This window comes from Dermacentor albipictus, chromosome 3, assembly GCF_038994185.2.
Source record: "Dermacentor albipictus isolate Rhodes 1998 colony chromosome 3, USDA_Dalb.pri_finalv2, whole genome shotgun sequence".
Lineage (NCBI taxonomy): Eukaryota > Metazoa > Arthropoda > Arachnida > Ixodida > Ixodidae > Dermacentor > Dermacentor albipictus.
In genome coordinates, this window is record NC_091823.1 from 137,607,278 (window position 1) to 137,632,736 (window position 25,459).

A 25,459-nucleotide genomic window follows, 5' to 3' on the forward strand; every position below is an offset into this window, starting at 1 on the left:
GGTAGTTGCTCTCCACACACTAACGATGCTTTCGAATTATTGTCAATGTCTCGTTGCTGAGAACGCTGGGCAGCTTTGTGCGTTATCACTGCACACAATTCCTTATTATGTGAAAAGAGGTAAGCACCTTTGCGAACCCAGGGTGAGAAGAAGCATGAGTAGACGTGAGAGATAATAGCGATAATTTTTTTCTAAATATTCGCCTTGCGACTTTGGCTCGAACAAGTTGAGTGCCAGCTTTCACCGGAATTCGCCACTCGACGGAGCGGCATACGTGAACAGAATAAAATCGACGTGAATTATCCTGGTAGTATTTCTCTACTTCACACAACGCCACGCTAGCACTCGTGTAGCGTTGTAGTATATCTTTCCTAATATTTTCTAATATTGCGGTTTGTCATTTTTATCGATATGCGCGCTTCGCGGTGCACTGAGGGGCTCAAATAGGAAGGATGCGTCATATCATAGCACATTGCGCACATCTAAAGGATACAAGTGAGAGAATACCCTTACCTGCATCGCTGCGCTTTCTTGTGACTTTTTCGAGATTTCTCCACAGCACATGCGGTTCATCTGGGGCAACTTGCTCAGTTAACGAACGTGCGCACACACACAAAAAAAGACAGAGTGACGTTTATGCTACGATCAACCTGGCAGGCACAACCGAGCTTCAGCAAACATGTTTACCTAAAATGTCTATATCAAATAATTATCGCTTACCACGACTGCCTCAGCTTCCGAACAGCTTGATTTCCCAACAACAAAAACCTATTTCTGGGGTGAGGGTGACGTTATCGAATGGAAGTGGAAGAAAAATAATTATTAAATTTTATTAGCGCGCAATGCTTCCGCTATGGTTGCAAACATTTCCTCTGGAGATCCTGACTCAGTGTGCAGTAATTGCGCACAAAGTAGCACAGCATCCAAGTGAACGAGACCATTACAACTAGTCCACAGCATCGTTGATGAGTGAACCGCAACTACCGAAACCAGTCGTCCGGTGCGTGTGCGAGGAAAGGAAAAAGAAATTATGGCAAGCATTACAAATTCATGTCTTCCATCAGTAGCACATCACTTTCAAGGTAAATTACGCTCGCCGGGAAATTGAAGGTAATTGGTTCAGCAGTTAATCACGTTCAACGCCGACTCACGTCGTCACGTGACGCACTTTTCATCTCCATTTTCGTGGTGTTGCGCGGCGTAAGTCACACTGACTGTTCGATTCCCATTCGTTTAGCATATGTACCAGTATGTCTGTGAATCGCACAATGACTGGAAAAAACCCCGTGCGGTCACGTTACACTCCTTCTCACATAGCGAAGAGCTTCTCACGTAGCTCTTCGCGGTCACCGTCGCAGGGACCCTTGGAAGCCAGTTCGTATGCTGGCCACGCCCTAGTGCAAGGCACCGGGAATTTGGACCACCTGGGTCTCCTTAACGTGCATCTAAATCTAAGTTCACGGGTGTTTTCCCATTTCGCCCCCATCGAAATGTAGCCGCCGTGGCCGGAATTCAATCCCACGACCTCGAGCTTAGCAGCCCAACATCGTAGCCACTAACCAACCATGGCGGGTGGGTGTACCATTGCATAGATTTTGATTTTCCCGCTCGTTTGATATCCATGTCTGTTTGGTTGGTATACCTATGGTCTGGCTAAAGTTAGGTGATGTTACGTGACTTTTTTTCACGTGGTCTGAATTACGCGAAGTGCGTACCATCGCAGACGTTGTTCGAAGCCCGATCACTTCTTATCCGCGTCAGTATGATTGGGAATCACGCATGGGCCAGCGAAATATACATGAAGTCACGGGACAGCGTTCCCACGTGATTTGACTTCAGTACCTGTGTACTACCGCATAGCTCTTGCGATTCCCATTCGTATGACACCCATTTCACGGTGTTTATGGTCCACATGTGGGCTTCTGAAAGCAACGCAAGGTCATGTGACATTCTTTACAATGTGGTCTAGTGTATCCTATGTGGGTACTATCACAGAGTTCGTTCGAAGATATCGTTTGATATCCATGTCAATATCAGAAATATGTTGGCGAATGTTACGTGAGATCCCGTAACACCCTCTTCCACGTGATCTCAGATGCATTATTTGGATATAATCGCAGAGATTGTTCGAAACTCGTTCGTTTGATAACGATGTCATCGGGCCTTGTAGAAATCAACATGATGAGAAGTCGCGTGACGCTCTTTTCAGTCTGCTTTTATCAGGTTTAGAAATCAACGGTTTGTTGCTGGATGCTCCTTTGTGTCAATGCATGTTAGCAAAGGCATGAAATAGCTACGTTTTACGCGACCTCTTCATGGGAGTAATGTCCGTAATAGTAATTTATTCAGATCATTTATCGTGCGGGAAAAGCATTTTTGTTATCACCTGACAACACTCATCAAGAAAGCTCTTCGGTTATCTTTGCTCGGTGCATAATTATAAAATTTTGTCATTATTTGGAACATCCTAGAACACATCCGCAAATGCATCTTTCCGCATGCAACTTTGGGGAAAATTCACTGGTGTCGGATTAAAATATGCGATGCATATATAAATTATTTGGCGCTGGGATTAAAGGAGTTGCAGAGGAGTTAAATTCACTGGCGCTTGGACTAAAATAGCTGGCGCTTGGAATAATTCGGCCGGGAAAATCTAGTCGATTCGTATGTTCAAATATGCGGCTAACCAGTTATTTGAACCGGATATCCTCAATATCCTTTCTTAAAAACGGGATAACCGTGTAACCAGTTTTAGAGACCGGATTCACTTCCCTCCGGTTAAGCCGGATAGCCGCTTCGACGTATATTTGCCAGCAGTATTCCGTAGGTACTGTACAGGTAAGATCATTGCCATAAGGGGTTTCTACGGATTTTCACTGAAAGGCTGAGGAAGGACGTCAGTAATGCCATTGACTACTTCGGGTGATCGTAACCAGATCACTTTGTTCTACTGTGTCGTCTGTAGAGTGATGCAATTTATGTGGAATTGCACCTGGTTCTATAGGTACCACACCTGGGGATTCTTAATCCGAAAGGGTGGCAGCTGAAACTCACCTTTGTGATTCGGGCTTGACTTGGTGATGTGCTCACTAGGCGAGGGCTTGATGCGCTGCATTGTTACTATGTTTGGTCACATTTTAGTCCTAGGTCATCACTATGAGCGCGAAATGAGAAACGACCGACACCTCCGCTACAGAGCTGCTGCTGGAGCCTAGTCAAACTACTTTTCAAGCGACGCTTGTATACGCTCGCCTGCGCCGGCGATGTCACACTAAAAAAATCAACTGCGTCAGAGTTGCACATGTGCACGGATTGCTATAAAAAAGAAGCAATAGAGTCATTGGTGGAAAAATCCTGCTGTGCCGCCGCGCTACTGACGTCATTCTCTCCGCCAATAGGAGTCGTGTGTCTAGGTAATGTGAGAACAACGAGTGTTTCTCGCGTGAGAACACTATCGGCACAGCGTTGGGTCGGCCTCACGTCGTTCGTTCGGTCGAAGAAGGGGCGGCGTTTGATGAACGCCACCTGCTACACTCATAGCTGCACACGTGCAGATATTCCTTTAAAAACAAGAAATAGAACCGTTGAACGAAGAATCCTTCTGCGCCGCCGCACTACTGACATCATTCTCTTCGCCAATAGGAGTCGTGTGTCCAGTGGCGTAGCTAGGTCGTCTGGCACCCGGGTCTTCTGTCACCCGCCCCCGGGTGTAGTCGAGGAAGGCGAGGATATCGACAATTTCCGGGTGTCTTCAGACGTATAGAACCCCCCCCCGTTCCCCACTGGCCCCTTGCACCCGGGGCCCACGGCCCCCTGGAGCTCCCCCCCCCCCCTTTGCTACACCACTGCATATGTCTATGTATCGTGAGAAGAACGAAAGTTTCACGCGTGAGAACACTATCGCAGCTGCGATCGGCCTGTCGTGCGTCGTGTCTTCGGCTGAAGAACAAGCGGCGTTTGATGAACGCTGCCGGGAACTCGCTTGAGAAAGGGCTCGTCATCAGCGTGCCGACCTCACCGCGAAGGAGCGTGAAGCCGACGCGCTACGACAGGGAAGAGCCGCGGATTCCGAGCTTCGCTTGTACCCCTCTTCATAGTAGTGGAAAGGCGGTTAACGTTTTTGATTTCCTTCTTTGTTCTTGCAGTGAACGCCCCCTTGCATCGTAGCAGGTGCGGGCGCTACATCTTTGTAGGGTGACCGCTCTCCACAGGCTAAGTTGAACGTTATAGCTCGGCGCAGGACGCGCCTGCATGTATCAGAAGTTTCTCGAATGTTATCAATGGTTTTCTTTAGTCGTGCGATGTCACCGAACTTCGTGTAATCTGATCGTATGCGCAACACGAATTGCGTAGTACTTTCTGGAAGGCACACCGGCACCAGCTATTACCCTGCAACTATTACCATGCAAGAGCGGCAGATTGGGATACGTATTCGTTTGTAGTAGACGGAGCGTTAGTCTTTGAGCTCTGCCTAGCCGTGAAAGAGGAACGAAGTACTTTGTACGGCTGAGATAGTAGTGTTTAGTAATCTCGTTGTAAGTAAAGGGCGTGCCCCTGTTCTCTGTGGAACCGTATTTCGATTGGTCGGGGGTAGCGCGGTCGGCAAGTTCACGCGCAACCCCGTGAGTCCACTCGTTGAGGTTGGGAGGAGCACCCTCTATCTGACACTGATGTGTGGGAAACCAATAAATTTAGTGGTGCGGGTTTGCTTGGCGCCACGAAATCTGAGGGCCTGTTTGGAAACGGTGCCTTTTCCAAATGCTCTAACTGCAGACCTTGAATCCGTATACATAACATCCCGTGAGCTATGCAGCAGTGCTAGTGCAATAGCCATTTGTTCAGAAATTTCAGAGTTGGTGGTCCGAACCGAGGCAGCATTATTGATTTCTCGCAACTGTCGACAGTGACGGTGGTGGACGCCTGACGTCCCCAACAAGAGGCGGCATCGACAATGCTGACCTGTCGCTGATCACTGTGTATTTTCCTCAGGAGGTTGGCCGCCCTTGCCCTCCTTCTACCACGACTATGATCGGGGTGCATGTTCGAAGGTGTGGGCGAGTCCGTAAAGTTCTCGCGAATCGACGGAGGTGCATCCGATAACTCCTCCGGAAACCTATCGTGTTAATATCCAAGTTCCTGCAAGATTCATCTTCCTGCCTAAGCTGTAAACAGGGATAAAGTGCCTCAGACAGGCTGGCCAACGTTTCGATAGGAGGACCTATCTTCGTCAAAGGCGGCCTCGTCATCCTTGGCGTGTTACAAGTTTGCTGTGCGTGCTCCTGGGCCTCTGCAATGTCTTCTTGGGTACTGTGAATGCCACGCTAGATTAAGCGCTCTGTACAAATGTACACGGGTAACCTGAGAACCCGCTTAGTAATCTTGCTAAGGCGTGCACTCAATTTATCACACTCCGCCCGTTTCCATCGATGCATGGCTGCCACGTATCTAAAGTGGCACAGAACAATAGCATGCATTAGTCCAATGAAGTTATCGTCCTTGAGTCCATGATGCGAATTTGACACCTTTTGAACTAAACGAATGGTATTTTCAGTTTTAGCAAGTAGCTTGCCTATAGTCTTGCCATTTGTACCTCCTGACTCAACGATAATGCCTAAGATCTTGACTGAATCGACTCTGGGTATGCGGCAACCACTTCTATTTTATAGGTTGACGTGTCTCTCTTCTGATGATGTCCATCCCTTAGGCCTTGGATCACGTTTCTTCGGAATATACAGTAGGAGATCCGACTTCAAGGGTCAAAATTTGAGAACAGTGGGTACGAGATAGGTTTCGATAGTCTCTATGGCGTTCTGTAAGGCTCCATAATCTTGAACATTATTGCCTCCTGTCATATAGTGATATCATCAGTATACATGATGTGTTTGATGCCTTCAATCTCCAGAAGATTTCTGCTAAGACCTACCATGGGTATATTGAATAAAGAGGGGGTAATGACCGCCCCTTGTGGCGTGCCCCTCTCACCAAATTCCAACAGTTGCAATCGACATCAGCCACCCAGAGGGTAGCCTTCCTATCGGTAAGGAACGATCTGACCTAGGTGTAAATTCTCTAACCCAGATTGAGCCGAGATATCGAGGCAGGGATATGCGAAGGTAGAACATTATGAAAGGCCTTCTCAAGATCAAGTCCCAAAATAGCCCGAGTGTCACTAGAGTCGTTGTCTATGATTTGAAGCCTAATGAGTTTCATAGTATTCTGTGTGGATAGGCGCACTCTGAATCCTATTTTACTATGGGGTAAATATCGTTATTCTCCAAGAAACGGGAGAGTAGATTGAGGACCACATGCTCCGCTATCTTACCCACACAGGACGTATGCAAATTTGGCCTCAGATTGTTAACACTAGGCGTTTTGGCAGGTTTGGAGATGAGTACCGCGAGAGCAGTCTTCCAAGGCACTGGGACCATTCCATTCCCCCTTATTTCATTAATTTCCTCTGTGAGGATTTCGATTGATATATCATTCAGATTTCGCAACGTCTTGTTTGAGATGCCATCCGGCCCTAGTTCGGGTCTACCATTCAGTCCATGTAGATCCCTACGAATCTCCTCAACGCCAAACTCCACATTCAGATAGGAATTGGCCTGGCCCTGGTAATCCAGATCTACAGGAGACAGCCCTGACCTGAGTGCAAGATATTTGTCAGCAAGCGTATGGATTAACTTATCCTCGGAGGTCATTCGTGCGGCCTCATTTCTGGTTCTACCAATGACGTGCGTGTGATTAGACGTAGTATTAGTCTCGTTAAGCAGGTGCTTAAGCTAGTTCCAAGTTCTACCATTACGCATCTCGCCATCCATGGAATTAGAAACCTCGTCCCGCTGCTGTTTAGAGAGGATTATACAATGCCCCTCTAAGTGTTTTTTTAATCTGAGATATCTCTTTGCATGTCCTACGATTAAGTCATTCACTCTTTCATTTGTGGAGAATGGATTTATTGGCTTCTAACAGATGGGCTAACCTGGTGTCCATTTTCTCAACAGGTCGGTCGGTCCCCACCTTACAGGTTGCACGCCGAACGTCCTCTTGGACGTGCCCCATCCATTGGACTATAGTAGGTTGGGTATCTGAGGAAGGCCTCTCCTCCTGAAGCTTGCGGAATTTATATCTGTCCGGAATTTGCACTGTTTTTTACTCATGATAGGAATCTCGGCCTCACAGATATAATGACCACTAACGAGGTGCTCTGCGAAGTTTTTCTATTTGGCCGAAGGCCCGTTCTTGACTAAGACGGGATCAGGAGTATAATCTCTACAGGTGGATGTCCCGTATCTGGTCGGAAAGTTAGGTTCAGTGATCAGCGTCAGGTAGAGATCCATGACATTCTGCCAAAGGTGCTTAGCCTTATTGGTATCATATTTATAACCCCCGATATGAAGCGGGGCGTTAAAGTCACCTGCGACAATAAGGGGGCTTGCGCCTCCCATGTCTACGGCCTTGCGGAGCAAGGCCGTAGACATGGGAGACTCAAGCCGCTGCCATCACATGGGAGGCTCAAACCGCTGCCATCTATTGTTCGGACAACTGTAAATGTTAAGAACATGTATGCTGCCTCAGTTTACCCGACTACGTAGGTAACATAACATACGTACTAAATATTACTACTAGCCATATTGAGATCACATGTTGCATGAGTGAGTTTGTTACTAAAGAGAGTGCATACCCCCCTCTCCCCGACTGCACGGTGACAGGGCGAAACCCAGTCATCGAGACGCCAGGCGATAGGGTTTCCTATAATAGTACAATCTTGGGCTTCCTTTCACAACTTCGTGGATAATTATGTAGGGGAGCCTTCTTCCAAGAGAAGCCCCAACAGTTCCACTGCCAAATTCGAATGCCTCAAGGGTTGGAGCCATCTCTTACGAGCGGCTGGACACCGATCTTAGGTGGGGCTATTCTCATGGCTCCATTGCTAGCTGTTCGGTCAGAGACGTATCGGTGAGCTCGGTGGCTCTACCGGGCCCACAACAAACTCGAGAAAGCATTCCATTTTGGCCAACCGCTGGTTGGTGTTTCCTCCTAACGTGGTCATCTTGCTTTGCATCTCAGTGATCGTGTCACCTAACTGTTTCATACTTTCGCCTAGAGTGGTTCAGTTTTACGTGACTCTGATTTAGCTTTACGTGACACGTTCACCTGATGGCAAGCTATTGTCCTCTACTTCGGGAGTCACGACCCGTCGATGCTCTTGGCCATCGTGACTTCCAGGATTTCTGCGTTGACGGTAGCAGTGGGCTACGGGTTCCTAGCGCCCTTAGTCTGAACAATCACAACCATTAGCCTATTAATGTTCTGTCTCATCGCCTTGTACTCGCGCTTTAATCTCTTGATTTTTTCCAAACCATCATCAGGCTCTAGCAGCGACCTCGAGATCACCTCCGATATTCCTCCACCAACCCGATCAGCCCAAGTCGAGCGGCCTACATTGTGGATGACCTCCTGCCCCTGGCTCGGTATCTGTACCTGAATCGGGTCCTGAGTTCAAAGCGAACCATGGAAACAGGTGGTCCCCTGGACCGAGCACAAAAACGGCTCCGGGATAAACCCCTGGAACGGTGGCGACCCCTACACCGCAGTCTGGAGCGGCAGTGAGCTCCATTGGAAGCTGGTTGCGGGGGGCGATGTTGGTCGAGCTCCGAGTACTGCCGCTCAGAACCGCGGTAATCCGGGGTAGGGCTTCCTATCCGGCTTCTTACTGCTCTAGCACGTTTTCTTCGACGACGTCGAACGACATATGGTATTTGAAAGTGCTGTCTGCATTCTTTCCTTGCCATGAGATGTTCGCACCGCATAACTTGCACTTAGGCATGTTCTGATCCTGCTCGTCTGGGTTCGAGGCTCCACATCCTCTGCATGTGGCTTCGCTAGGGCGTCGGACATACGTCAGAATGGCGGCCGAGCCGTCCGCAAACGTACCAGATGTTAATCTGCTTACGATAAAAGTATGTCTGTCTAATGCATTGTCATGCTTGACGAGCTTGGGTACCTATCCTATTGCAAAACCAAGTATCCAGCGTCCACTACCATGCCGGATTATAGGCCTAGTGTCGCGCGCTGGATGCTGGGGCGCGGGGCAGGCGCACAGTACTGGGAGGCGCTGGGGACTGGTAAGAAAAGGAGCTATTGCACGCAAAATATGAGGTGCTTGGGCACCGCAAATTTTTTTTTCATAATGAAAGCAACAGATAGAGTTTTATATCACTACAAAAAAAAATGATCGCACCAGAGGAATCGAACGTCTGACCCACAGATCGCAAGCAAGGTACTTGAACACTGGAAAGATTCAAGTACCTTGAAAGAACAGAGGAAAGATTCAGAATAGTGTATTGAGCTCGACACATGCTCAAAGTGTTCCCCAAGAGAGTCTGCGTGGTCTTGCAAGGTATCCCCTTGGTCGTTCACAAGAGGCATTGGATGGATTTGTTGCCCTTGTAGCTTTCTCAAGCCATTCCACACTTTTGCCTCCTGCGTGTATGAATTAATGCCGGAGAGGAACCTCACCCAGCTTTCTCTCTTTGCCTGACGTCGTGTCCGCCTTCCCTGTGATTTAATCTGTTTAAAGTGAATTAGGTTTTCTGCATTAGGCGATCTGCGCAATACGCCCTATGCCTTGTTCTGTCTCTTTCGCGCCTCTCTACAGTCTTCGTTCCACCAGGGAACACGTCTTCTTAGTGAACCACCATTTGTCTGTGGAATAAACTTCTCGGCTAAATCAATAATAAAAGCGGTAAAATATGTAATGGCATCATCTATAGAAAGATTATTTATAAAATCTGGTAATAAATAAGATGATTAATTAAAATGCTTCCAATCCGCCGATGCTAATTTCCATCGAGGAATATGCGGAGGGTTTTCATGCAAAGTTATCAGTTTTAAAATTAGAGCGAAGTGGTCACTTCCATACAACTTATTGATCACAGAACATTCCAGGAGAGGCAGAAGAGAAGAAGAACCGATTGCTATATCTATTGCTGAATATGTGTTGTGTTGGACACTGTAATACGTCGGTTCCTTCTTGTTAAACAGGCAGGCACTAGAGGTCAAAAGGAAATTTTCAATTATTCGACCTCCCGCGTCGCATCGCCAATCTCCCCACATCTTGTTGTGGGCATTAAAATCACCGACGAGTATGTAGGGTTCAGGAAGCTGACTATTAGATTATGGAAATCAGTTTTTTTCAGGCGACTGTTAGGCGGTATGTATAAAGAGCACACAGTCACCAGTTTGTTAAAGAGGATTGCCCGAACCGATACGGCCTCAAGGGGCGTCTGGAGGGCAATCTGTTGACAAACTACAGATTTATCCGCGAATATTGCAACACCGCCAGAGGCGTTAGCCTCGTTGCGGCGTTTGCTATAGATTATGTACTGACGTAAAAAGTTTGTCTGTGTGGGTTTCAGATGTGTATCTTGAACAGAGCAACCTTGGATTATATTTGTCTAACAGTTCTTTAATGTCGTTGAGGTTACGTAAAAGTCCTCATACATTCCACTGCAGTATTTGTGTTTCCATTGTGATAATGTATTGGATGCTGTGTGTTTAAGAGATAAGGATTAGATGATGGGCCTTTTTCAGGCGCCGTGATGGGAGGTTTGTCTCTTTTGGAGCGGTCGAGAGTGCCTCGCCGCTCCTTAGGCGCTGGTGGCGCCGTCTTGCTGGTGGTTGTGTCCATCGCCTCTTGCGAGGCTCTGAACACGCACTCTTCCGAGCACTTTGTTTGGCGTGAAGGCCTCGGCACGTTGGACGAGGCGTTTGGGGGCACCTGCATGGAGGTAGATGGCCCCGTCTGCTCGGTTGGCGCAGCAGCGCTAGCTGCAGCCGGCACGGGGGCGGATGGCGTTACTGCCGCGTCACTGGGTGTGAGTCGGACAGCCGCCGGAGACCATTGTGGCGCTGCCCCCTGACTCGCCACTTCGGCAAATGTATTTTTGGGCAGGTAGGATACTCGCCTGCGTGCCTCCTAGAAACTAATATTTTCCTTGACTTTTATCGTCACAATTTCTTTTTCTTGGGCACGACCGTGGGTATGCGGCGTGCTCCCCTTCACAGTTTACACAACGGAGAGTGTTCTCGCAAGCTTCAGAGGTATGTTCGTGGGCACTGCACTTCGCACAGGTTTGACGGCCTCGGCAGCTCTGCGAACTGTGGCCGAAACGTTGGCATTTGAAACATCTGAGCGGATTGGGCACATATGGCTTAACACGGAGCTTGATGTACCCTGCCTCGATTGACTCGGGCAGGACACTTGATCCGAAGGTGATTATCAAGTGCTTGGTTTGGATTTCTTTGCCATCTTGCCTAATAATAATTCTTTTCACATTGATTACATTCTGTTCACTGAAGCCCTCCAAGAGTTCAGCCTCAGAGAGCTCGAGCAAGTCATCGTCCGACACAACGCCGCGGGTGGTGTTCATAGTACGGTGCGGGGTTACTATTAGTTGGTTATCCCCAAATGAAACAAGCTTAGGCAGCTTCTCGTGTTGTTTCTTATCGCGGAGCTCTAGGAGGAGGTCACCGCTTGCCATCCTGGTCGCCTTATAACCGGCTCCAAAAACATCAGTCAAAGTCTTTGATACAAGGAACGGTGAACTAGTGCGCACTGGTTTGCCGGGTTTTTCCGAGTGAACTACATGGAATCTTGGGAAGTTGTGGACTTGGGGTCCGAAAAATTGAAAAACTTCATCGGTGCGCCCTCTTTTCTGAGGGCGATCAGGGAGTGGAGGAAAGGAGCTATCAATAAATATATGTGAAATTTCGGCAGTAACGCTAGCCACCCACCGTGGAGTCCTACAAGGGGATGCTGTAGGGCCTGAAGAACAAGGCTTGCAAACGCCAGCTGTACGTTACCACTATAACCAAATATGAAATAACCTAGGTTGGCTATTCACACAAGGTTAACCCTTGCTGCCTGGAAAAATTGGAAGTAAAGAGAAGCTAGGAGAAGACAGGAAAGATGAAAAGTGAGAGAAAGACGAAGGCTAGAGGGAGAGAGAGACAGGAAAAGGCAACTACCGATTTCCCCCGGGTGGGTCAGTCCGGGGGTGCCGTCTATGTGAAGCAGAGGCCAAAGGGGTGTGTTGCCTCGGCCGGGGGGCCTTAAAGATCCAAACGCCCAGCATCAGCTCAACCCCCAGGATCCCCCTTTCCCCAGACACGGCTAAGCCGCGCACGGCTACACGCGGGGGGGTCCTACCCTCATGTGCTCGGGTCCGTGGTGTCGCATCGCACCAAGCGCCTGCTGACGCAGACGCCCCTGCGGGGAACCGATACTTGAGCGCCATTATCAATGAGGGCTTGAACGGGTACATCATGAACAAAAATTTCAATAAGGTTCAGTCGAGCAGTAAGGGTCAACAGAGGTTTTGCAGTCCGAGTCGTCAGTGCAGCCGCACTTCCGGGGGCTGCATTACTTAGTTTCCCGAGAGCCGACCGCGTAGAACAGGGACGATGTACGACGAGGTGTGGGCGAACGGGACTGGCGGTGTTGCGGTGACGGCGAGCCCCTATAGTGGTGTTTCCCCGAGGGGCAACGCCGGCCTAATGTGGTACAGAGAGGGGCCTTAAAGGCCGAGGGTTTCGGTCGAAGCGGCGATCAGCATATGGTCAAGGCGATGAGTACCAGCGGCTACTACGGCAGTGGCAGGAGATGTGACCAAACCGGGAGCAAGCAAAGCAAAGTGGCCTGTCATCCGGTTTTAACCACTCAGAGGGGGGTCCGATATCGATTCGGGAAACGACTGTCGAGGTGCAGCAGAGGCAATGACAGGAGCGCTAGAGGTGCCACGTAAGGGGACGACAGGCTGGATGCCCATGTTTGGAATTTTTCACGAACAGCTTGAATAAGCGAGATGGTCATGTTGTCATGCGTATGGGTGCAGTGACACCTTCGAGCAATAGCTTCAAGTTCGCGAGAAATGACCTGCGTCAAGCTTGGCGTTGGGGGCGAATGTGACTCCTGAGGGTCGTTATATCACGCCGGAGGCTCGTTGCAGGAGGAAGTGGCAGCCGTATTCGGAAGTCGGTCGAAGCGTTGTACGATGTATTTGCTCTTCGCTTGCTCAAATTTCCGGCATTCCTTAATAATTGACTAAGCCGTTGAGCAGTTAATGCAAAGCAGGAGGTTGAACGCATCTTCTACGATGCCCTTCAACATGTGTCCGACCTTATCGTCCTCCAGCATGTCCGCGTGCGCTTTACGGCAGAGAGCCAGAACATCTTGAATATAGGCGACGTACGATTCGGTTGATGTCTGGGCACGAAACGCTACCTCTTGCTTGGCCTCCATTTGTCGTCCCACAGGTCTTTCGAAAAGATCGCGTAGCAGTTCCTTGCAGGAGCCCCAGCTTCTAATGTCGGCTTCATGCGTCTCGAGCCATACCTTCGCGGTTCCTCCGAAGCAAAAGATCACGTTGGCCAGCAAAAGTGTGGCATTCCACTAGTTGTGCTTACCGACGCGTTCATACGACGTCAGCCAGTCTTCGACGTCGACCTTGCCAGTGCCGATGAAGATTTCGATGAAGCTTCAAGTGTTGATGTGGCCTGAGGACTTCATGTGATGCCTCTTGCACAAGCTGCACACTGTGCACTTCCCACTTCCTTGCACTGTCGCCGGAATGGGCCAACATTTTTTGAGTAAGCACCGCGTACGCTGACATGAAAAATCACCGACCAAGTAGAGGCTAACAGCTTCGATGTTGAAAATACCTTGGCGCTCGTGAAGTAGAAATAATATATTGTACTTGTGTGACAACACACTTGCTCGCCGAACTATTGGTTGGTGATGTGTGCCTCTATGACTTCACGTTGCGCTGCAGGTGGTGTTATCTGACTGGCTGATCGTTCGAGTGGAGTGGCACAAGTGTTTGAGCCGTTTCTTTTGTTTATTTTTTATAAATGCGCCAGCATTGTTTGCTCGCTCGCGTTTCTCCGCTTTGTGTATATTGCGTAGCTCGAAGCATGCCTCCAAGATTTCTTGCATTTGCCGTCCGTGTCTCGCGGGAGAACATCAGCAGAGCTTGCCGATTTCGGGCAGGCGCACTTGTGAGATATACTGGGTTCGTTAGGTAACGAGAGCGGCTCGACAAAGATAGCTTTCGTGTCCGCGCCCGTCAGGAGAATGTGGGCAGGGAAGTGATGCGACCTGCATAGATTCTTTGGAATCACGCATGCAGCCTACGGAACAGCGTACGTTTCAGTAAACCCGATGCTAAAAACAGCCATCCGAACCACATGATTGATGATAAGGCGCTCCCGTTAACAATGCGAAGCACTCCCCGCATACGTTTCCCGGAAAAGGTTACTGCTGCGCAAGCTGCCACGGCGACGGCGGCTTGCGACATGGGTTGTGACGTCCCTAGCATTGCTGATATAGAATAACCAGCCTAGCACCTGATTTTAAGGCTGTTGCGACGCCGCAATGGGCGGCGGCGTGCTGTCCAAATTACCATTGCTCCCGTTACTCTAAATTACCAGTACTACCACTATTCTAAAGCAATAAAGCATTGGCTACGCCTCTCAAGAGTTGTAGTGCTGGATTTCAACAGCCTCGCTGGACATCAACTTTTACAGGGGTTGTGATGGGCTGTGAAGTTTTTATTGTTGTTTATATTGTACCTAGTGTTACAAAATATTTAAATTACTGCAAATAAAGAACACCTAGTTCAGGCACTTTTGTACTACGTAGTTCCGCTGCATTGTGGGACAGGTTATACATAGTTATAAATACATGCTACAACACAGTTCGCCAATCAAAACTATTGGTATTTAATGGTGTACTATAGCCAAACACAACAGAATTACACTTGTTGCTTACATATTTTAATAATTTCTGAATCTACAATTCGTAGATTCAAATATGTTCCGTGAGGTGCCTAATTAGAAAGTTGATTAGCAGAATTATGTTACTGTACTAATTAGACTTTTCTATTCCTCGTGGAAGTAGTGGCCGGCTTATCGATTAAATTAGATGAAGGGGTAGACGTGTGCTACTTGCCAAAGGCAATTGTTTTGTTAGATTTGCGCATCTAAAAAATCACCCGGTATAGCACCCCCGGAGCGCACTGCTGTTCGTGCGGTGCTCATTACAATAAAGATCCCGCGAGACAGGGATTGGAACAGCGCTAAATATTGGGGAAAGTACATTCGACCTTTGGGTACGGTAACAACGTTGCAAGTGACAGCTGCTGCATGCGGCTTGACACGCACGGCGGTCTGAACTAGAAAATGCAAGACATTAAATATATTAAAGATGCTTCAGTGAGCGCTGTTAAACGACTCTTTCGCTGTATACCAATTTTCCACCCTTTATAGCGCAACTTCCTGTATATACTGGAGAGTCTTGCAAATATGCGCAGGACGTTTTTAGATCCGTCAACAACCATGCCTAATAAAAACAAATAAACACTGCTTTCTGCAGCCCTTGGCGTATAAGAACATGTCTCAGTAAGAAAAAATAATCACACTGCATTTTGTTCAAACAAGTAAACCAAAGTATAAAGATGACAAACGGGAGGCGAACGTTTCAAAGCCAAGCGCTAGCATGTTTTTTTTTTTTTGCCTTGGCCCATTGTGTCCACTTACACATATAATCATGTAGCCTCATGCGAGGGCACTAAAGTCTCCTGCTGGTAGGAATGGCAGAGATTTCGAGCTTTAACGCTTTCGTTTTTCTCGTTACCTTCCTCTATATTTTGTCCCCTCTACGAGGAACGCGTCGGTCAACTGATCTTGCGTCCATACTTCGCGTGGTGATTGAAGAAAGAGGTTACAGGGGGCCAACTACTGCTCGCACTACTACTACTCGTCGCCAACAGCAACAAACGCAACGACCTCGTCATGGCCCGTACTGTGAGTAAAATTCTTTTTTTTGTCCCCCGAAAAGGTGTGTTTATCTAAAGCACTGGCCCTACCACAAACATGCAAATCAGTAGCGGCAATGTCAAAGCACCGCGGTTTTTTTCTCCGACATATGAATCGCGATTAAAACATCCCGCATTTAAGCCACGGAATGTGTGGCTGCACACATGAGGCACTGGTTTTTATTGTGCAGGAGCACGTAACAGAAATGAGCATTCACTTTTCACAGCGTTCACCGCTTCATGCGTGAAAACGGCTATTATAGGGGATTGGCAGTGAGCAAGTCCGAATATTTCGTACAACTTCATTTTTCAGGTGATTAGCACCGTTCATTTGTATGAATAATTTTTTTTAATCTCTCGGCATGAAGTTTTTTTAATAGCCGACAGCGATCTTTCACAATCATTTTTGCTTAAACCAAAATGCCATTAAACATGGGTCCTGAACTTCCGTGATGAAGTGTTGAAAAGTTAGGACGTTGTGGTTCATTTAAGAAGTCATGAAGGCCCACGTTAGGAAGGCTAAAGCTATAGACAGAAGCAGGCACAGATTCTCAGGCAAATTCAGGAAGTGTTAAGTTTACAAGAGCAGAAGCTTGGTAGATTTTCTATGATTTCCTTGTGTAGCTGTACAGTGCGCAAAAGAACGTTGGCACGGGCGACGTAAACACAGGTTGCGCACCCTTTCCTGCACCTGTGTCCAAGTTCTCTTTCGCAATATACAGCACCATCATGAACTGTTTATTAGTGAAGGCGGGAAACGTGCCACTTATATTTTTTATACCTTGTATGCTATTGAAGTGCTGCAGCGTCGGCTGTAACAAAACCCACTTGTGACAATGTGACAGTAACCGCTTTGCCTTATCGTCTTCTATCCGTCCGTTCAATATGAGTATTTTACTGAGGCAATTTTTCTAGCAGTAGACATACCCAGAGAGCTAATTAACAGGTTACAACTTTTCAGATAGGTTGTAGAGCACTTAGGCGTCCGCGTGTGACTCCTTTTTCCATTGAATATCATATTGCTTTCAATCATTCTCAATGTTAACTTAAAACAATTACGTAAGGTACTTGTCTTTAATAAATAGTCAAATGCATGGGAAACTGAATGTAATTGATTTCAGCATATTCTTTGCGTCAGCTTTGGTGGAAATTGGCAATAATTTTATCTAGGCCATCATGTGGTCACGGACGACGAACAGTCCCCGTGAAGTGTCTTCCCGATAGTGCGAGTTGATATGGAAGTCAAGGATGAAGCATGAATATGCCAGCCTATTACGTGATAATACATTTTTATCTGCGTGGCTGAGGACACGGTTGCTTCTCTACGTATATGGACATCATGCCTTCCGCATCTGATCGTGGTGTTTAATCAAAAAAATGTTTCTCTTGTTCTCATGTTCGTGACATACCAGTCGGCAATATGAACCCATTTGAAGAGGAACTGTTAATTAGTTGTCTTTTGTCTTGGTGAGATACACTAGGGAGCCCCTAAAGTGCGTATATTAATATCATGAAGTGCGCAATTAAAAATGTCCATATTGAAAACATGTTTGTGTGCTTTTTCGGTTGACAGCTCAATCTCGTCGCTTTTTTTTGTCTTCAACGAGCCCGAGCCTTTTACGGACGTCGTTCCTAAATACTGTATTGAACGTCGCAAACATCGCCCTTCACCGTTTATTTAGGCTGTCACTGAAAATAGGAGGCGACGAATAAGTGGGGGAGGGGGGTTGTTGGCTCAACCGCATACATAAATATAGACGTAATAATGAAATCATCTCACAAGTGTGCATGCGCAGCAGACTTCCCTATAAACTGGTCGCGCGTGGTAAAAGATCGAGATGCAGATATAAGTGTCCCGGTTGCCAACGCACCGCCTTACTAGGCAAGTCACGCGATGAGAGCAAGGTGTCTTTACTGGAGTCACAATGATATTGTAGAGATGGTACGGTTGCCGCCGACACTCATATCCTGCTGACTGTTCACTTTGCAAAAAGTTCTTTGTTCGAAGCTTGCGTGCTTAGAAGAAACAACTTTTGTTGTCGGCTGGACAATGGCAATAAAATACAATAGATAAAAATGAAGCTTTCATGTAAGAATATATTTACCCAGGTCGTTAACAGAAAAAAAAGCACAGCGCAGGCAGCCGCCTCAGTGATGTAGCACACGGTCTTTAAACGTGAAGACGACAAACGCTACGGCAAGGCTCCAACAATCGTTTCCATTTAGTTGCGTGCGTATGTATGCGCTATTTAGCATGTGCCCCATGTAACTTGTGACAAAACATAAGAATATGCAATCGCCACGTGGCTGTATAGAACCATAGTAATGTTTGGCGTCGCTTGGAGCAAGTCAGACGATTCTTTTTTTTGCCCAACTGTATAATTCGTCATTATTAATCAAGCAACTTATGGAAAAAACGGAAGACAATTTGTCGAGACGGCGGTGTGAAATGGCGGAAGCCTGACACCATTGGCAATCGCGATTTGTTGAGTCGGAAATACACACAACACCTACACAGGTATGTAAATGTTTGTTTATTAAATGCCTCCAAAGTCGTTCTGGACGAAGTGTCTGTTAAAGTAGTTTGTGGCCGCCTGGGATTATTGCAGCGCCGTTTGTGGATCAGGAGGAGACGCGTCTTCCATGGAGGTGTCGGGGTGTAGTTGGCCATCCTCATCATCAACTTCGCTCACTTGACTTGTACTTGCTAGGCTTGCCGCGGCAAGATGGCGGTCACAGCGCTTCCGAGCTTCATTTGCCTTGGTACCCGAAGGTGCGGCGAGTCGCTTCAAGCGCATTGCCTCTCTTGCGTTGACCCGTAGTGTCCCTGGACTCTTGGTGTCGGGCGCCCCTCGTCACCCTGATGCATGCGACGTATACGTTCAGCCTGTCTTGAGCTCCGCTTGCGTTTAGCGGCTGCCGCACGTCGCGTGTTGGGAGACACTGGTTTGGCGAGACGACGCACCCTTCCCACGCGATACCGCAAAGTAAACCGCCGCCACTGCCGCCGCCACACCATCCCCAAGCAGCTGGTCGCCACGCGCGCCTCGCGCCAGTGACGGGCGCCGAACCACCCCGGCACCCGCACTTGACGACGCTAACGTCACGCACGCGAGCCAATCAGGAGGCGCACACCGGCGCCTAGCGACAGTGAGGTCACGAAATAGAGGAGACCAATAAGGAGGCAGGAAAGCTGTGACAGTTTCTGCTAACAGCAGATGAACTTGACAATGAGCCATGAAAAGCTTCCGCCTTAAAATTGTCCATGAGAAACTTGTACACTGTGCTGAACAATTCCCGACACAGCTTTCTGTTGCTGAGTGCATGCTACCTAATAGTGTTTTTTTTTCCTAACCTAAAGGAAATGGGCTTCCTTTCCCAGAGCAGCATAGCAAGGTAACGAACTCGATCTTTTTTCGAAGAGTGTAGCGTTTGGGCTAGTTGGTCCACCATATAAAACGTCAAACTAGCGCGACACACTCGGTACGGAAAGAAAGGTTACTTATTTACCGGTTAACCCCCCGCCTTTTGCATGTCGTTTATCTCTCCACTTAAACACTTGTGATAAATTACGGCACTGCGAAAACGTGCCAGACACATCTTGTCTCCCAGGTTAGTCCACCGGTTTATAAAGAAATCTTTTAAAACTCATTTTCGGCTTATTGTGTGTTGCAGTAGATTGCTATTCGGTTCGATGAGATTTTTGCGATATATACTTTTTCTTTCCGCGAATACAATGCTATTCATTGTCACCGCTACTGACATTTGTCTGTGGACTTTACTTCATTCAGTGCAATACAATTCAGTGCTAGAATAGTGGATTTTGTTTACGTAGTACAGGGCCTGCACACGTATGTTATCGATGAACAATAATTTCGCCTCTACCGTTATTTTGAAAATACGTTTCTACAACTATGCCTATTGTATCGCAGATGACCAAGGAGCACGAGGGAGGAGGAATGCCATCTGTGGTTGACGTCAGTTCCCGCACGGGAAACCAGCATTCATATTGCCATAATGTTCACTGCCAGAGTCCCAAACAGTCTATAAAAAAATGGTCAACGTGGTAAGCTCAGGTGACTAAACTAGCAGCGTCTGGTCGCTCCACATCAACAAATTTAGACTGTCATGGCCCGCGAATTGACAGTGCGGACAATATACTTGTATTGCGTACTAGTTATGCGTGTTCTTTTTTCTCTTTTTAAACACACTCTATCTAGGCGAGTGTCCCCCACTTTTCCATAATATGTATGCTTATAGCTTCTTTCCTGGGTCATCCCGGATAAACCGCAATCTAAAAATTAGCCCCGATCCGGAAGACATATCTAGTACCAGTGGTGCCGGTACCGGTAATACCATCGTGTAGTGACAGTGCTTCCGGTCGAGTTGGTAGCGGCGGTACTAGTGGTATCGGTACCGATCTTGCCTCGCGCAGCAGCGCGGGATTTAAGTGGTATCGGTACCGTTGGTACCACCATGAAGTAACACCGCACGGTGGCGGTACCGCCATGCGTTGGTGCCCATGGAAAGGGGAGTGTTCTCACCTTCTTCCTTATTGCCAGCTAGCGTTTTGAGACCCAGTCGTTGAGACACTGCGTCTCTGGTCGGAGACGCAGACGCTGTCCTTTGAGCCACTGCGCGCCCTTTAGAATAAATTATATGGTTCACATTCCCAATTTTCACACCAAGATCGCTCAGGAAGACATTGCATTTCATCAACTTCCACTGGACGTTGAATCACTTTCGAACATTTTTATTACTTTTTACCCGTAGACTTGATTTTTCTCAAGGTTTCCCGTAGATTGCCGTTTCACGAAAACCATAATATCGTCCAACATGCTCAACTACGCAAGAGAGGCCACATGCTATATGAGGTGACCGTGTAAGCATATCCATCTCCACTACCCATGCACATGTGCGCATTCTGTTCTGTACGGAAATTCGCAAGGAAATAACAACCGCTGCGTATGTATCCTTACAGTAAGAAATACACGCGTGCAAGTGAATGATTTCTTTAATGCACCAAATTCATTTTTCAGGGGAGCAGAAAGAAGAGTGGGCTCTTTCTGCCATTTTTTTTTTCGGATGGAGCTCGACCGTCTTTGCCTCTGGGGGCTGGTGCATCAATAAAGTGATATGCAGTTAGGTATCCCTATACGTGGATATATGCGAAAGTGTGACGCCTTCCGATGAAGACTCATTTTACGAAACGTAATGGTATTGTTTTAGCTTTGACTTGGATTGTCTCTCCCATCATTCGGCTTCGTTCGAGTCCTTGCGTGGACTTGCAATGGAGCCCCAAGCCACTCTGCTTCTCCACCACCCCCGCTGCACGGCTGCACCACTCGTTTCAACCACCGCATACCATACACATATTCAGCGCATAACAGTGGGTGGTCTACGCAGTCGCATTTACATGACTTGTAGCGAGCTGCACATCCATAGATTTCCGTTAAGAATAGTCGGACACGGCGACGCCACACCGCGGTTCGCAGAGCTTCGCTGCGGAGGCGCTACGCCACTTCGACATTTCAGTTGTCACAACCGCTGGGTTCTCAAGCAAGCACGGGTCATACAATGCAGATTCTGTACTACCAGAGCTCACCGCACTGCTGAACCACGACTACTCACAGCTTTCCAACAAGTAAAACAGAACCTACAACCAACAAACAAGCTCCGCAAGCACAATCAAATAAGCAACATTGAACAATGCGCGGTCCTCGCGGGCCAGAGAACGATCACGCCAAGCACGAACACGCTACGGCGTCGCTCAGCGCCACCATAGCCCCTTCTTAAAAATTTCTTAACAATCTTGTCCCTAGGGACGTAGGATCAGGTCACGGAAGGCATTTTTTTACGACGTTTAGACGCACACGCGAGCAGCAACGAAGGCCATCCAACGGAGACTTTATTTCAGCCGTCTCTCGTCACCGCGAAAACACGGCAATTGTTCTTCATTCGTGGTATATAACAACAAATCCTCCACGGTAAGTGAATTCTAACTTAGGTTGACACCTGCGTATATGACATGCGATCGCCAAGAAGTAGTCGTGGCGCTTAGCCGACACGATTGACAACGGACAAGGCAAGTACGCTGTGTCTCTGGATGTCAATCGAAAAAGCCAGCCATCGCGATAACTGTATGTGATTTTATCACTTGCCGCTATCTGAAACAGTTTTCAAAATCGCAAACGCTGCCAGTACGATAGTATGTTCAATGAGACGTGAGGCGAGAGGACACTGAAAATGGTTTGTTCACCAGCCCATGATTCCAAGCCCATACGGAGCGTGCTTCGCATGCTTTTTGTGTGTTTGAATTTATTGAGTTTGGCAGTGTACTGTGCACGGAACGCTGTTGAAATAAGCAGTCACATAGCAGCAGGCGTCATTTTGCAGGCGGCATGCTTTCGTTATAAATAAACCGTGCGCTTCACGGTGTCTTTCGCCCATGGGTAATCTGCGGCCACTGAAGTAACGTGCAGCGCCAGGACTAGTTAGAAACTTTGCCATGGGCATTCAGCTGCAAGCTGCAAGAGGTTAGTTGGGCGCATTATCTTGAACTTACCCAAAACACATGAGAAATTCATGTTTTATGCTGAATAAAGTACGAGCCTCATATAAGCGATTCTGCGCGCGACAAGCGATGCGATGGAGAAGGCTGTCGCGTTCGAAAGGCAAGGCGCAGAAGACCAAGACTACTCATTCATTACTAATTCAAGCATGAACCAATTAGCCCAAGCAACAGTTTTACTTGAGCATATTTCTTCTACATTGGGCCCTTTTCTTCAAGAAAGCTTTCGCACCGATCCTGCCATTATGTGCGTCAACTTGATCGCCGTCTCAGCTTGCCAGTCTCGAGTGGCGCGGGTCCTGTCATTTGTGTTCTTCTTGAGCCCTCGTCTTCTGCGCCCTGCCTTTACTAATTCAAGCATGTACGAACTAGCCCAAGCAAGAGTTTTACTTGAGTGTATTTTGCATACTCGTCTTGTTTTGGACATGCCTGTGCATTTGCTAGTATGAGCTGCCGTTTCAGAGTTATGTCATGTGAACAACTATATCACCCATCCCCTCGGGGTTACAAGCGTTATGTGTGAAATTTGCTACTGCATGGCAGTTCAAAATGTGTTTATCGCTTTAATAATTTTATTGGAGAAATAAAGTAACAAAATAAAATGTTGCTTTAAGTCAATGTTACCAGTTTTCTGTCGTACACAAAACAAAGTGTTGGTCTAATAAACTAATAAGTGCGGTCTGACTGCAACTTTTACGTGCGTTCATGAATATAATATTACCCGCCGTGGTTGCTCAGTGGCTATGGTGTTGGGCTGCTGAGCACGAGGTCGCGGGATCGAATCCCGGCCACGGCGGCCGCATTTCGATGGGGGCGAAATGCGAAAACACCCGTGTGCTTAGATTTAGGTGCACGTTAAAGAACCCCAGGTGGTCGAAATTTCCGGAGTCCTCCACTACGGCGTGCCTCATAATCAGAAAGTGGTTTTGGCACGTAAAATCCCAAATATTATTATTATGAATATAATATTGCCACAGCCTAGTAGGAGACGGGAAAGCCGGTGTCGACGACGTGTAAAAGCACTTTATCAGCGCAGTCGACGCGACGTCGTTGTCGTCTCTGTTTTTTCTACTCGCGCGCTACTTCAGCGTCGTTTTCATCGCCTGGCACATACCCGCGGCGACCATAGAGGATGTGGCGTTTGCCCCTCCTTTGAAAAGGAGGCATCGTCCCGATGCACCAACGTTCTAAGGCTGTGCACAGACGGTGCAATGTTGAGGTCATAGGAAAAGTATGGCTTCATACGAAGCACGTGCACAACCTCGGGCAGATGCCGCCGGCGTTTGGAGCAGTTATGGCTGTGGAGGACCACTTCATAATTGACATCGCTGATGCGGCGCAGAACTATATACGGGCCAAAGTATCTTGGCAGGAGCTTCTCAGACAGCCCCCGCCGACGAATCGGAGTCCATACCCACACCTGGTCACCGACGTTGTATGTGGCGGGTCTGTGCCGAAGATTGTAGTCTCCGGCATCGTATTCCTGTTGTTCTTGGATTCGGAAACGCGCAAGCTGCCTGGCTTCTTCTGCGCTTTGTGTGAACTCCTCGGCACGAGTCTCGTCGTCACCGCACTTGTGTGGCAGCATTGCGTGCAACATAGTTGTGAGGTTGAAAGGCGTTACGCGTGTTGTCTCTTGGCGCGCTGTATTATACGCAAATGTAACGTATGGTAAAATCTCGTCCCAGTTCTTCTGGTCGACTTCGATGTACCTACTCATCATGTCTGCCAGAGACTTAGTCAAATGTTCTGTCAGCCCATTGGTTTGGGGGTGATAAGCCGTGGCCTTTCGGTGAGTGGTACCACTTAATCGCAAAACGGTGCCCAGAAGAGCAGCCGTGAACGCAGCTCTTCTCTCTGTTAAAACCACTGTGGGAGCGCCATGACTTAGGACGACGGCTTCGATGAAAAATCGCGCTGTTTCGACTGCTGTTCCACGTTGGATAGCAGCTGTTTCAGCGTAGTGAGTAAGGTAATCTGTGACGACGATTATCCATCTATTTCCGGCAGTAGACAGTCGAAACGGACCTACAAGGTCCATGCCGATTTATTCGAACGGCGTTTGGGGTATCTGGACAGGATGCAGCCGTCCAGCTGGCTTTCCGGGTAGGACTTTGCGGCGCTGGCAATCCAGGCATGTCTGTAGGCAACGTTTCACGATCGACGCAAGTCTTGGCTAACAGTACTTTAGCCTAATTCTTGCCAATGTGCGGGTGTAACCCAAGTGACCAGCGGTCGGCTCGTTGTGACAGGCGTGTATGACTTCGCCGCGAAGAGATGCGGGAATGACGAGTAAGTAGCTACTGCCACTAGGTGAACAGGTCTTTTTATAGACAACGTCGTGGCACAAGCAAAACGAAGACAGCCCCCTCTCGAATAACCTCGGCACGCTGCTTGTTTTTCCCTCCAAGTAATCGAAAAGAGGAACCAGTTCTGCGTCCTCGCGTTGGTGGTGTGAAACGACGACAGTATCTATCACGCCTAGAAAAGCCGTGTCATCATCGTCGTGCACTGCAGTCTGAACAGGAGACCCAGAAAGGCAGTCGGCGTCGGTGTGTCGTTTCCCTGATTTGTAGACAACCATGAAGTCAATCTCTTGGAGCCGAAGACTCCAGCGCGCAAGCCGACCAGCTGGATCTTTGAAATTAGCCATCCAGCAAAGTGCATGAGGATCATGGACAACGGTGAAAGACCGACCATACAAATATGACCGAAATTTCAGGACGGCCCACACCAGTGCGATGCAGTCTTTTTTTCTGTAGTTGAATAGTTAGCCCCCGTCCTTGATAGCGTCCTACTGGCGTGAGCAATCACTCTTTCGGTGCCGTCCTGCCGCTGTACAAGCACTGCGCCAAAGCCGACATTACTAGCGTCGGTATGAAGAATCGTAGGAGCGTCGTCATCAAAGTGTGCTAGCACGGGAGGCGTCTGCAGCCGTTGCCGTTGGTCGTGAAATGCCCGTTGCTTGTCTTGGTCCCACACGAAGGGGACATCTTTTCTGGTGAGATGT

The 25,459-nt window shown here is 48.0% G+C and overlaps 1 long non-coding RNA gene across 1 annotated transcript; it reads left to right on the forward strand.

Annotated features, from left to right (window-relative positions):
- The first annotated feature begins 15,648 nt into the window (after positions 1–15,648).
- Positions 15,649–21,015, forward strand: LOC139057931 (uncharacterized). Its single transcript, XR_011513102.1, has 3 exons — positions 15,649–15,867; positions 19,811–19,954; positions 20,918–21,015. It is a non-coding gene; the product is annotated as an uncharacterized lncRNA (long non-coding RNA).
- Positions 21,016–25,459: the final 4,444 nt, after the last annotated feature.